Source organism: Macaca thibetana, chromosome 10 (genome assembly GCF_024542745.1).
Source record: "Macaca thibetana thibetana isolate TM-01 chromosome 10, ASM2454274v1, whole genome shotgun sequence".
Taxonomy (NCBI): Eukaryota; Metazoa; Chordata; class Mammalia; order Primates; family Cercopithecidae; genus Macaca; species Macaca thibetana.
In genome coordinates this window covers 35,644,694-35,659,246 of record NC_065587.1, presented here as the reverse complement: position 1 = coordinate 35,659,246, position 14,553 = coordinate 35,644,694, and positions in this window count along the sequence as shown.

The window sequence follows — 14,553 nt, the reverse complement described above, 5'->3', positions numbered from 1 at the left end:
ACTCAGAAGCAGAGGCAGACAGTCGCCCTGGAAGAGGAAGGAAGAAAGTGAGAGTGACCAAGGGGCTCGGGTTGGTGCAAGGTGGAAAGGAGGCAGGGAACGTCTTCCCAGAGGAAGGGAGCAGGTGGGAGGCCAAGGCAAGGGGCATGAGGCCTGGAGGCTTGTGGCTTGGCGGGGGGCAGTGGCAGCCCTGCTGCAGCTCTTCCCTCTTCCCTTCACGGAGTCTTGCTCTTTGAACTTAAGACATACTCAGGAGTCTGTTGTTCAAAAACAAACCAGAGGCTCTCTCGGCCTCTGCCCCATCACAGCCAAGTTCTGGAGAGCTCTCTGCTCTGTCTCCTCTTGTCTCCCCCTCCTCCTTCCTCTCCACCTCTGCATGTCCCAGAGAGACAGAGACCCCCAGGCACCCTGGCTGGTGGGAGAGGCAGCACAAACATGAACGGCTCACAGGTGCCACGTAGTTGCCTTCAGAGAGGGGCGAGACACAGCTGTGTGGAACCGGCCCAGGCCCTGAGAGGTGCTTTCCTCTCCTTTTTTTTCCCAAGTTGGCAATGCTACCCTATTTCTTCTATGAGGAAAAGGAACTCTAAAAGCATTCAAAACGTTGAAAAAGTGTGTGTAACAAGTGTTTTCATCCCTGCACAGATTACCTCCAATGAATAATCAGCTATGCCTTCCCTCTTAGGGCCCCAGGTCACGGGAGGAGGCCAGGGGGCGCTCGGGCAGGGCAGGGCAGGGAAGGTGCTGCAGGTGGAGAGACTCCGGGGCACGTGGCTCTGGGAGCAGGTGCAAAGGGTTATAACTGAAGGAAGGAGAGGAGCCATAGCTGATTATTGATTGACAGTAATGCTACACAGGAATTAAAATCAGTCAACTTGAATAAACCGTAAGAATAAGGCTGAGGCCAGGTGCGGTGGCTCACGCCTGTAATCCCAGCACTTTGAGAAGCTGAGGTGGGCGGATCACAAGGTCAGGAGATCGAGACCATCCTGGCTAACACGGTGAAACCCTGTCTCTACTAAAAATACAGAAAATTAGCCGAGCGTGGTGGCGGGCGCCTGTAGTCCCAGCTACTCGGGAGGCTGAGGCAGGAGAATGGCGCGAACCCGGGAGGTAGAGCTTGCAGTGAGCCGAGACCGTGCCACTGCACTCCAGCCTGGGTGACAGAGCAAGACTCCGTCTCAAAAAAAAGAAAAAAAAGAAGAAGAAGGCTGAAACTGGCAGGGCACGAGGTGCGTGCCTGGATTTAGTCCCAGCTACTTGGGAGGCTGAGGCAGGAGGATTGCTTGAGTCTGGGAGGTCGAGGCTGCAGTGAGCTATGACTGTCACTGTACTCCAGCCTGGGTGACAGAGCGAGACTCCATCTCTTTAAAAAAAAGTCGAGCTATAAAAGCAAGTTGTAAAGAGTTTTGCTCTGTGTGATCACATCAATGTAAACTGAAAAAAAATGATACGTGTTGTTCTTGGATGTGTATGTAGATACAAAAACTATGAAAACATGCAGGGAGATGATACAAACCAATTTCAGAGATGCCCCCGATGGGCAGGAGGGCACAGGACAAGCATTCTTCATTGTCTGACAGTGTGTTTTGAATGTGCGTTTGAATATTTTCATGCTTAAAAATTAAACAACAAGAGATGATGGGAGATAGGATGAGGAGGCAGCGTGCTGAAACGGGTCCATTTCCAGGTGGTGAAGAGAGTGAGCTGGGGTAGTGGGCTGGGCAGAGGGAGGGCTTTGAGGGTTCCAGGAAGAATTCTGTAGGAAAAGGAGCCAGGGAGAAGGGTGGGAGGGCCACAGGGGCTGGAAGCAGCGTGGTACTTCCTGGAACCTGAAGCCCAGGTGAGGACAGGTGCTTGTGCCACACCACTGTGGCAGTGACAGCTTGGGCAGGAGAGGCCGTGTGTGCCGAGGGAGGGGTCAGGAGAGGGATGGAGATCTGGAATTGAATGGATGCCGAGAGGACGCTTAGTCATGCATCGCCAAAGACGGCTCATGGAGTAAATAGAGCACTAAAGGCTGGCTCACTCGGGAGAGCTGTTTCCTGTGGCTCAACAAGTTTATAATAAACACAGTTAAACTTTTATTTATGGCACAGCTGCTAATTGCACCATAAACACTTTCCATCAGGCAATTGCTGTTTACTCATTTGCCAATCAGCTCATTATCCAGCTACCTCTCCTTGCTCCTGCCTTCCCGCTTCCCAAATCCTGCTGTTTCTAGGGCGTCCCTCTGCAACTGTCCCCCCACCCAGCTGCCTGGCCTGCCTCCTGGTGTTTGAGGCCCTGTCTGCCCAGGCTGTGGTAGGTGTGCCTGCCCAGGCTCGGCTCTGTTCTACTGCTGCCCATGGCCAGCCCCGACTGTCCAGCATCCTGGTGTTTGAGGCCCTGAACAATGCCCCTGCTGGGCTCTCCTGACCGCTCTTTTCTCTGGCTCCCTCACGGCCCCTGGGGATCCTTGCCTCCCTCTTTTCCTGCCTTTATCCCAGCCCCACTCAGCATGCCCAGAGGTCTCACCACCCATCTCTCTCCTAGACCAGGGATTGCATAAAACTTAAGCCAGTGTTCCTGAGGGTCCTTCCTTTCCTTAAGAGGGAGCATGTTCCGAATAGTCAACTCCTTCCACCTGTTTGCTGGATTCAGTGTCAGCTCCTCGCTCACACTACCCCACAGAGCACTGAGACAGGGCTTACACTTACTCATACCTTGGTGCATTGGTTCACCTGACCATGGCAACCTCCACACGGGTGTGAGTCCCCTTCCCCCGTGCAGAGTTCCCTCTGCAGAGCCGGCTCCAGGGTGAGCCTGAGCTGGGAGATCCTCTGGATGGAAGGAAGTTCCACCCTGTATCCAGTTACTGTGACACCTGCCCCCTATGAGCTAATAGGCCCCCAAGTGGGTGGGGACAAGAGTCTTAGGGTGTGTGCTCTGTGTGCTCTGCAGCACCCACTTTGCAGACATCAGCATTAGTGGACATGTGTATTAGTGAGAATGCGCACGTGAGTGCATACATGTTTAGGTGAGTGTGCATGTACATCTACGTGTGAATGGTGTCTGTATGTACACACATGCACACAGGTACATATGTGTAAACGTGTGCATATGTGAGTGACGTGTATGCTCATGCAGGTATGCTAATGTATATGTAAATGTGTGCACGTGTGTATGTGTAAGTGGTATGTGCATGTGTGTACATGTAGGTTTTTGTGCATATGCAAGTGTATATGTGCACATAAGCGGTGTGTATGTGTGCATGTGTGTGAGTGGTATGTATGTACTCACGTGTGTATATGCATGTGGGCAGTGTGTTCACACGTGTATATGGGCATGTGTGTGCATGTGTGTGCACATGTGAGGGTGCGTGTATATGTGTGTATATGCATGTGGGTGGTGTGTTCACATGTGTATATGTGCATGTGTGTGCATGCATGTGCACGCGAGGGTGCGTGTATATATGTGCACATGCATGTGTGCATATAGCTGTGTTCGTGTGTGTACATGCACATTGTGTGTACATGTGTATATGTCAGCATGTGCATATGTGTAAAAGTGAATGTATGTGTGTGTTGTGTACATGTAAGTAATGCATGTGTGTATGCATGTGTTCAAGTGATATGTTTGTGTGCATAGGCTACACATGTGTGCTTTCATGAGCATATGTGTGTGGGTGGTGAGTGTAAGTGCATGTGCACAGAGGCCTCAGACTGAGTCTGATGGGGGGTCCCTGCTAGCTCTGGAGAGAATGTGCTCACAGGACTGAAGCCCTGTCTTCAGCTGAGTGGGTCTGTCTGGCGTGCGCTCAGCACTCTCCTGCTCTCCTCCTGCTCTTCTGAGGTCAGCCACAGACCTGGACATCTGGCTTGTGGGGGGTATTGAGTTTCAGTGGCTGCATGTGCTTTCGTATGTGAACATGTGCTCATGTGTTGCATATGTGTGGTGTGCACTGTGTCCAGATGTGATCATAGGCAGCGATTTTGGGGTATTTTTGGGTGTCAGGGCACTCACTGGGGGCATTAAAGGTGCAGTGACGAAGCAGGTGTACAGGAGTCTGAGCTCGGACTTGACTTTCTGCCTGGGTCAGCCTAGATTTTCTACATGGAAGTGAGGTGAGAGGAAGAGGAATATTTGGGGGTCCTTCTCTGTCCCTTAGGTCCCTAGGAGCCCAGGTATGGTGAGAGGGCCCAGCCCTTGGTTGGGAGGAACTGAGTAATCTTCTGGGGTCTGCTTTTGGCTTCTTCAGTACAGTGAAATTAGCGCTTTCTCTGGGCAGAGCCTCTCCTAACATTCCTTTGAAGCCTCCCTCCAGGCTGGGAATCCAGCAATGTCCAGTGATAAGCTTGGGAGGAGGACATACTCACAGTGGGAGAGAGACCGTGCCTCTCCCACCAGCCTCTTCTCTTTTGGGGTCAAGCGTGATTGGAGCCCTGCCAATGGATTGTGTGTGTCGTGACAGGTGTCAGCCGGGAGGAAAAGACACTGGGCCCCTCCTGCACTGGGAACTCATTCTAGAGAAAGGGAAGACTGAGGTGCAACGTGGGCCTGTGGGTATGGAAACTGTACTCTGAACACCGTGGGATGAATGCTAGAAGCTCTTAGCCTCTGCCTTCCTCTGACATGCTCAAGCTGGTCAGTCATGGTGCCCGAGGCCCTACAGCACCCTGCAGGGATCAGGGCAGCAAAAGTGCTGCAAAACCAGCAAGACCAACAGGACTGTACAAGACTGGTGTTCCACCGTGGCACCTTGTGGTTGCAATGGCAGCAGCACTGCCGGTGGAATGGAGAGGCTCTCCGGCAGCTCCTCCTACAGTCTTTGGGAGCAGCGCTGGCCCTCCTTTGGACTAAGCCTCCAGCATTTTTGGACAATCAGCATGCATGTTGGAGGAGAGTACTTGAGAAGGAAATAATGGACTTGGTGCTAATACAGGGTTTGGAGGCTCGCACACTAAATGGGGAAGGATTCATTCATACCCATTCCTCCTTCCCAAATGTTTCCTTCCGTGTCCTGCCCAGGCCTGCTCTTTGGGTCTCCTGGGTGGGGGGAACAGATGTGGCGTAATCACATTGAGATGCAGCAGGTGCACCAAGCACTGTGGGCACTGCTGTTACCCCCAGGACCCCCAGTGTCAGCACTAGCCCGGCCTGGTGGGGCTGGTGTTTGTGGACTGTGTCAGTGGACCAGCAGGCCCGTGGATTCCACGTGTGTGAGAGAGACGGACAGCCCTTCCTGTCTCAGAGCAGCCCCTGCTGTGTCCCATCCTGGGTCCTATCCTGGGGTTGGACATGCTCTTGTTGGAACTTGGCCCCTTCTTGCTGGGTCACCAGCCCTGACCCTAAATGTGAGAGGGGGCTTGGCTGGCCTGGGGTCAGGGGAGAAACAGCCACCCTGGCTGAGGCGCTGGCCAGCTGAGGATCTTCAGCCAGCTTTGGGGATCTGCTTGGGTTGGGAGATGGGCTGTTGTTTTCTTGGGCAACGCCCTCCCCAGCCCCTCAAGACTCTGTTTTCAGTCAGTTCAATTAGTACAACTTTAAAGCAATTAGGGAGAATTAGTGGCCAGGCGGCTGCAGGCAGATGCTGAATACACTCATGCCCCCTCCCCCAGCGTCCCTCCCTGAACCTGACAGCTGCTGTGGGGAGTGCCTAGGCCCTGCCTTTCTCTGGTGGTGCTGTCCTTTCTTCCAAAGATCAAGCCCACATCTCTCCTTCTCTCCAGGGTCTGAGGAGGGGAGGGTGGGCCGTCCAGGGGAGAGACACAGAGACAGGGGCCCTGGGACTGGGAGGGCAGGGCAGGCCCCGAGGAAATGAGCCAACTTCTCCCCAAGACCCCAGGCCTGGGCCTGCTCTAAGGAGAGAAGGGATGGGTGCTGGTTGGAGGCTCAGCCCCTGAGTGAGGGTGAGGGTACCCAGCATGGATTGGGAGGACTGACCAGATTGCAGCCCAGCCTCTGGCCCTGTGGCCTCCAGGAGCCCCCAGCTCTGGTGAGGGCAGCCTTTGGTTGGGCCGGCCTCTGCCTCTAGGTGTGGGGTGGCAGCGAGGCCCTGCTTCTGAGCCAGTGCTGGAGCCGTACCACCTTCTCTGCCTGGTAGTGAAGGAGGTGGCCCCGTGGGTGCTGCAGACCCTGGGCCCTCCCTGGTGCCCCTTGTTCTGCTCTGCGGGGAGAGCTCCAGGTGCTTGCTTGCATGGATGGGGCACCAGGGCAGGTGCAGGGCTGACTTCGCAGATGGAGCCCTTTGTGCGGGGACCCCGTCTTCCGGCCTTGCCCCTCCCTACTCCCCCAGCTTCTCAAAGAAGGTCTGTTTTCTGAGCCTCCTCTGTGATGCCCCAACCAGCCGCAGCCTCCCTTAGATGTGTGGGGGGTGTCCGCAGTCCCAACCAATGTCTTTTCTGCATGTGTCCACATGTATCTAGCACTTTCTCTGAGCAGCCCGTGGGCTCAGCACCAGGTAAGGCTGACCCATGCAGCCCCTCACCTAGGCCTAACACTGAACAGATGATGACATGTACTTGTGCAATTCCAGCTTCAACAAGGGTCACCAGAATAGCTCAGAGAAGGGCTGTGACCCAGTCCGAAAGCTTCCCAGAGATTGGCTTAGCAGGAAGACCCTGGGGAAAGAGAGAGTGGGTGGAGCAGAGAGGCCGATTTAGAGGCCGAGTCTTTATACCGAAGTGTTGGTGCCATAGGGGCACAGGAGGGAGTGAGTGCTGTCAGTGGGGGCAAGGAGGGGCAGCTCCCCCTGTGATCCTAACCCTAACCCACATAGGGAACCTTCAGGGCCCATCAAGGGGGCCCAAGCACACGAGGGTGTCTGCGCTCTGTGCCCTCGCTGAGCAGTGCAAGTCAGGGCCCAGGGGCTCCTCTGAGGAGGGGAAGCCAAGGGTGTCCACGAGAAGAGTCAAACTGTAAAGTATTTGAAGAGATTTATCCTGAACCAAATATGAGTGACCATGGCCCGTGGCGCTGCCTCAGGAGGTCCTGGTGACATGTGTCCGAGGTGATCGGGACACAGTCTGGTTTTATACATTTGAAGGGTGACAGGAGCCATTAGTCAGTATCTACATTGTACATTAATCAGTATGTACAAGATGTACATTGGTTTCATCTGGAAAGGCAGGACAACTCGGTGTGGGCTTCCGGGCCGTAGGGAGGTCAGAGACAAACAGTTGCAATCTTTTAGGTCTTTGAACAGCGTTTCACTGAACACACAATTTCCATGCGAGGCGGGTAGAGAAATAGTCACTTATGACTCAGTGAATCTGCATTTTTACATAAATAGGGCAGAGGAAGCCATCAGATCTGCGTTTGTCTCAGATGGGCAGCGGGATGACTTTGATGCGTTCTGCCTGCCCATTGTCCCGCACCTGCGAAGGTAAGCTATCAATTTACGTTGCCAGGGTGAAATTCAACAGAACTGTTTTAGGGCAAAGATCTTGAAGCCCAAGAAGAGTTTCTTTGTGGGGAAATTGTGAGGGAGGATGTAGCCTTCCAAATTATCTTTGTCGCTATCTTATTCAGGAATAAAATGGGAGGCAGGTTGGCCTGACATACTTTGGCTTAGTGATTTTGGGGTCCTGAAATTTATTTTCCTTTCCCAAGTACTTGTTACAATGTAGCAGGCTTCAGACTTGGAGATCTCACAACCCCAACTAACATTCCATTAGAAACCACGGACCGGTCACACAGCTGCTGTGGACTACAAGCTCGCATCACTGGCAGCTCAAAATAGAAAGTGTCAGACACCCCCCACCTTGGGGGACCTCTGTTTCAGATCTCAGGTAACTCTTCACCTTGAAGACATTCAGCTTAATCAGAATCTTTTCTGACCCTTTGTGCCAGCCTTCCTGGGCAGGGGGGCTCCCCAAAGAAGGGGCTACTTCTTTTTTTTTTTTTTTTTTTTTTTTTTTGAGACGGAGTCTCGCTCTGTCGCCCGGGCTGGAGTGCAGTGGTCAGATCTCAGCTCACTGCAAGCTCTGCCTCCCGAGTTTACGCCATTCTCCTGCCTCAGCCTCCCGAGTAGCTGGGACTACAGGCGCCCGCCACCTCGCCCGGCTAGATTTTTTTTGCATTTTTTGGTAGAGACGGGGTTTCACCATGTTAGCCAGGATGGTCTCGATCTCCTGACCTCGTGATCCACCTGTCTTGGCCTCCCAAAGTGCTGGGATTACAGGCTTGAGCCACCGCGCCCGGCAGGGCTACTTCTTGTCCCCTACCTCCCCAGCTCCACTGAGGGCTTCTAAACAAACACAGGATGAGATGAGAGGAAGGTGGCCACCAGAACGGTGCTTAATGGCCAGGACGTTCTCTCCCTGATATATGCTATTCCCATTACAAGTATTCACTTCCTGATGAAGCAATTTCCTATATAATGGCCCCACATGGCAGGCTAAATGTGGAAAACCACCAAATAGAGGCAGAGATATAAAGACACTTTGGATCATCATTTGCAGAAGGCAAAATAGCTGCAGGCAGCTTGTGGTTGAGACACTCAGTGATGGTACTGGCCAGGCCATGCTGGGGGAGGCACAGAAAGCATCCACAGACACAGCTCATGGGAGTGCAGCATGGAGAACTCCAACCAGCCAAGGGGCCCAGGCAGTCCTCCGAGGAATGATGCTTGACCTGAGACTTTCCCCTTAGTCATGGTCAAAGTGAGGGTGTCCCTGCTGGAGCCAGCACCTGCAAAGGCCCAAGGGAGCTGGGACCTTGGAGTCTGAGGATTGCATAAAGCCCAGTTTGAGGAAGCTTTCTTTGTTTGAGGAGGGGGTTGTAGGGCAGCATCATGGACCCTGGGTTGAGAAGGAGGTGGAGACCAGCGGGGTGAGGGGCTCCACCTTGGCTCAGCTCCCTAGATGGCAGCCGATGGGGGCTGGTCTAGAGGGCTCTCTCCTAGGTGAGGGGCTAGACCTGAAGCTCTTGTGCTTCCTCAGCCCGAGTCCCATTCATGGGGGCAGGAATGGTGTGTGATGGTGCATTCATAGATGTGCATGCACACACAGAGACATGTACATTTGTACACAGACATGCACATAGAAATGTGCATGCATAGGCCCACACAACAGACAGGCAAATGCACACAGGTGTGTACACGGAGATGCACGCACACATGCACACACAGATGTGTACACATAGATGCACGCACACATGCACACACAGGTGTGTACACAGATATGCACGCACACATGCACACACAGGTGTGTACACAGATGCACACACGCACACACAGATGTGTACACAGAGATGCACGCACACATGCACACACAGGTGTGTACACAGATATGCACGCACACATGCACACACAGGTGTGTACACAGATATGCACACACACATGCACCCACAGGTGTGTACACAGATATGCATGCACACATGCACACACAGGTGTGTACACGGAGATGCACGCACACATGCACACACAGGTGTGTACACAGATATGCACGCACACATGCACACACAGGTGTGTACACAGATGCACACACACATGCACACACAGATGTGTACACAGAGATGCACGCACACATGCACACACAGGTGTGTACACAGATATGCACGCACACATGCACACACAGATGTGTACACAGAGATGCACGCACACATGCACACACAGGTGTGTACACAGAGATGCACGCACACATGCACACACAGGTGTGTACACAGATGCACACACACATGCACACACAGATGTGTACACAGAGATGCATGCACACATGCACACACAGGTGTGTACACAGATATGCACGCACACATGCACACACAGGTGTGTACACAGAGATGCATGCACACATGCACACACAGATGTGTACACAGATGCACGCACACATGCACACACAGGTGTGTACACAGATGCACACACACATGCACACACAGATGTGTACACAGAGATGCACACACACATGCACACACAGGTGTGTACACAGATGCACACACATGCACACACAGGTGTGTACACAGATGCACGCACACATGCACACACAGATGTGTACACAGAGATGCATGCACACATGCACACACAGGTGTGTACACAGATATGCATGCACACATGCACACACAGGTGTGTACACAGATATGCATGCACACATGCACACACAGGTGTGTACACAGATGCACACACACATGCACGCAGATGTGTACACAGAGATGCACACACGTATGCACACAGAAATGGGCATGCACATGCACACAGATGTACACACATGGATGTTCACACACATACACATGCACGCAAACACAACCCCTCTGTGCAGCTCTACTGTCTGCCTCAGGTTGGGGCCATGCTGGGTGAAGATGTCATTTCTCCCTGTCTCTAAGTTCCTGCCTTGAGGCTATGAAGACAAGGGAATATGAACGGCTCTCTGGAGGCAGAAGACCTAGGTTCAAATATTGACTCTTCTCTGGGCCTCGGGTTTCTGGTCTGTAGACTAGGATATTGGAGTTTTACTCACGTTACTGGAGGGATGAGGGCCCTAAAGCAGCAGCTGGGAACTGGTGCATGGTAAGTTGTGGGAGTGGAGGACTGTGGGGAAAGGACAGGCCTTCCCTAGGTGAGGGGCTACTACTGTGGAGAGTGGTCTAGTTTCTGTGGAGAGTGGTCTAGTTTCCTCTCTGCCCCTACGGGCATCCAGGGGAAGAAGCTGGTGGTCAGTGATGGGCAGACTAGTCCTCAGGTCCTAAGACACTGGAGTGTCTGGATGACCAGTGTGACCTCTCAGAGAAGAGGTGTACACCCAGGGATCTGGCTATGGGAAGGGGAGGGTGTCAGTACAGGAACTGCAGGGACTAGGCCAGGCTGGGTGCACAGAGGCAAGGACAGGGTCGTGAGGCTGGTGCTTGATGAGAAAAGCTCAGTCTAGATATCTGGGCCAGGCCCCAAGGGGAGTAGGGGTCAGGCCTTCATGGTCGGTGTTGGAGAGCCCTGAACAGGATGTGACTTGGTCTTCCCAGTGGAGAACTCGGGGGACTAGCTGGAGCATTCAGGTATTTAAGGAGCAATGTCAGTGTGCCAGGAACTCTTGGGGAGCTTACATCCCAGTGGAAGAGAGAGTTCACCTCTTTGAGCTTTCTGGCAAAGTCAAGGGTGCTAAGTGCTGTGTCAGGGCCGTCCAAAGGTCCTGATATGAGTAGGACTTGGAGGAGGTCAGTCAGGACCAGGCTTGTTGTGGGTGTTGAAACACAGGAGTATCTGTGTGGAGGAGGCCTGGGGGAGCGGGGCACAGGGGAGCACGAGGTCCTCAAGGTTCTCAGTGGTTGCATCAGGAGTGCCCAGGTCATCTTGTCCTGGGCAGAGGATGGGTTCAGAAGAGAACGTCGGCTGTGTATCCTTTGTATCTTCCAGAGGTACACAGCCCTCCAACCCCAGGACAATGTGTGGGAGTGTGTTTGGCTCCTGCGTTCCCCTAGCTCCTTTGTCCACAGGATGCTCTTGGCTGCCAGGAGGTTCCCACTCCTCATCTTTCCAGGCCCAGGTCAGAGGCACTGAAGTCAGAAACAGAGGTGGCAATTTCAACCTAGAAGCACAAATTACAGACAAGTCTTCCTCCTGCAGGTTTCCAATTGCAATGGGCTTTTGTGTGGCACTAGAAGAAACCAGCTTTTGCAAGCATGGGGCTGATGAACACTTGCACAAAGGGAGACAGCGGAGTAGCAGGAGTTTGCAAGCTGCTTCATTAACTTGGAGCCAATGGAATGTCTGGGATCTTCTGTGACTTGGAAACCAGTGGCAGAATGTTCCCGTGTTTCTGGTCCTCTTCAGTCAGGTAGGTTGGGGGGCGCCCAAGACAAGCTTGTGGCTGCAGTGAGGGTGCAGGTTGGGTACACATCTCGGTGGTCCAGCTGGGTGTCAGCTACCTTGAATCTGACCCACGGGCTTTGTGTGGTCTCAGGGCTTGTGTGTATTTGGTCCCCTGTGTACCTGGTGTGCACACATTGCCTGTCATGTGGATCTGTGTTGGAAGCTCCTGCCCTTCAGTTCTTCATGTGGTGCTGTGGGACATCTGGTGGTTTTGAGCCTCCAAGTCTGTGTTGGCTGCTGTAGGTCAGGGCCTGGGACTTTGTGTACCAGTGACATGGCTCCACTGGGACCCCATTCCTGATTCAGCCATGCTGTCACGGACCTCAGAAAAGATCTATCATTTATTTGAGCCTGTAAAACAAGTAAATTCAATCTTCCTGTGAGGTGCGGTGATGATTCACTGGAACCATCGTGGTGTGTGAGGGGCGCTTGCTGGGGCTCTTCCTCCTGCCGGGACTGCCAGGTGGGACAGCTTCCTGCAGACTCAGCGGGTCCAAGCCAGGGTTTCCAAGGAGACTTTGCAGCTGGATGAGAGGAGGCGTCAGCGCACCTGCTTCATATGGTGACTGATGTGCCCGGGCCCAGGCAGGCCCATGCTCCAAGCACACTGTTCCTCAGGTGGGACAGCTCCACCTTCTTTTTTTTTTGAGATTGAGTCTCACTCTGTCGTCCAGGCTGCAGTGCAGTGGCGGGATCTCGGCTCACTGCAGCCTCTGCCTCCCGGGTTCAAGCAATTCTCCTGCCTCAGCCTCCCGAGTAGCTGGGACTACAGGCGTGCACTGCCACATCCTAATTTTTATATCATTAGTAGATACAGGGTTTCACCACGTTTGCCAGGATGGTCTTGAACTCCTGACCTTGTGATCTGCCCACCTCAGCTTCCCAAAGTGTGGGATTACAGGCGTGAGCCACTGCGCCCGGCCTGACAGCCCCTTCTTTAGGCTGGTGCCTCGGGCTCCTAGGCTCAGGGTGGGGCTCACACCCCTCCTCTCATGATCTTGCTTATCCCTTGGGGGAGGGGCCTGTGGCCCCCCAACCCCAAGCACACAGCTGTCACCCAGGTCACCTCCTCTGTCCTTCTCCCAGTACCCTACGTGCTCTGGCCTGGGCAGCCCCCTCCCCCTGTGCCCTTGGTGGCATTTGCATACAGGTGCCTTTACAGCTGAAGTGTTGGGGTGGGGCCGGCAAACCCACGCCCGGGAGGGCCAGCGGCTCTTGGCACAGGTGGTGGGACAATGGCCACTCAGAACATGGCTTTGCTCCCTTGCCACCTCCTTGGGGCTCACACCTTGCTCCTGCATTCGTTGGGGGAGGTGGGCTATGGTGTTTGGGACCTCCGGGGTGTCCTTGCTCTGCCATTAACTTTCCCTGGAAACTTGCTGAGTTTAGTCACTGTCTGAGCCTTAGTTCCTGGTCATAACTGGGGCTCTACAGGGCTTGGGGCCTCGTGTAAGGAGGAACTGATGGCCTGTGTGCTGGCAGAGGAGGTGGTGTCATCCTGGTGGGTCTCTGCACATCCACTGCACACACACTGCATGTGTGTATGTGTGGTGTGTGTGTTTATGTAGTGTGTTTGTGTCTGTGTATATGTGTGTGATGTGTATATGGTGTGTGTGTGTGTTTGTGTTGTGTGTATGTGTGTGGTGTGTTTGTGAGGTGTGCGTGTATTTGTATGTCTGTGTGTGTGTGGTGTGTATATGGTGTGTATGTCTGTGTGTGGTGTGTGTGTCTGTGGGTCTGTGGGGTCTGTTTGATGTATGTGGTGTGTGTGTATGTGTGTGTCTGTGTGTGTGTGGTGTCTATATGGTGTGTATGTCTGTGTGTGTTGTGTGTGTGTGTCTACGTGTGTGGGGTCTGTTGTGTGTATGTGGTATGTGTGTATATGTGTGTGGTGTGTATATGGTGTGTATATGGTGTGTATGTCTGTGTGTCTGCATGTGTTGTGTGTGTGTGGTGTGTGTGTGTAGGGTCTGTTGTGTGTGGTAGGGGTGGAAGGACCTCCCGGGGCTCTTGGATTTGGAGGGCCCATGCTGCTCTGGCCTGGGAAGTTGGGGTTATCTGGAGGGGATATTAGGCTGGGGTCACGGGGAAGGTTCTGGGGCTCTAGGCAGAGGTCCTGGGCCTGGCCAGGTGCAGGCACATGGGCTAGTTGGGCAGTCCCAGGCTGACTAGGCCCAAGGCCTTCCAGGCTCCATGGCCCGTGTTCCCTGTTGTCCTGGTGGGTGTGCCCTTTAGGCACCTGCCCAGGGTCCCCTCTGCCATCCTGGCTGCCCCCACACTGTGTGCCCTGGTTCTGCTCCTGGACCCCACACTCTGTGCCCCGGCTCTGCTCCTGGACCCCACACTGTGTGCCCTGGCTCTGCTGTCCCGGCTGCCCCCACACTCTGTGCCCCGGCTCTGCTCCTGGACCCCACACTGTGTGCCCTGGCTCTGCCATCCCAGCTGCCCCCACACTGTGTGCCCCGGCTCTGCTGTCCCGGCTGCCCCCACACTATGTGCCCTGGCTCTGCTCCTGGACCCCACACTGTGTGCCCTGGCTCTGCCGTCCCGGCTGCCCCCACACTGTGTGCCCCGGCTCTGCTCCTGGACCCCACACTGTGTGCCCCGGCTCTGCTTTTGGACCTCCGTATGCCTTCTGCTCGCTCCAGGGCAGAAACCTCCTGTGCTGGCTCTGCCTTCCTTTAAAGCCTAGCAGGGACTCCTCCGGCCCTGGGTCTGTCCCTCCTGAGCTCTCATTTGAGGAAGGCATCAGTGAGGCCCTTCTTTGGCTCAGA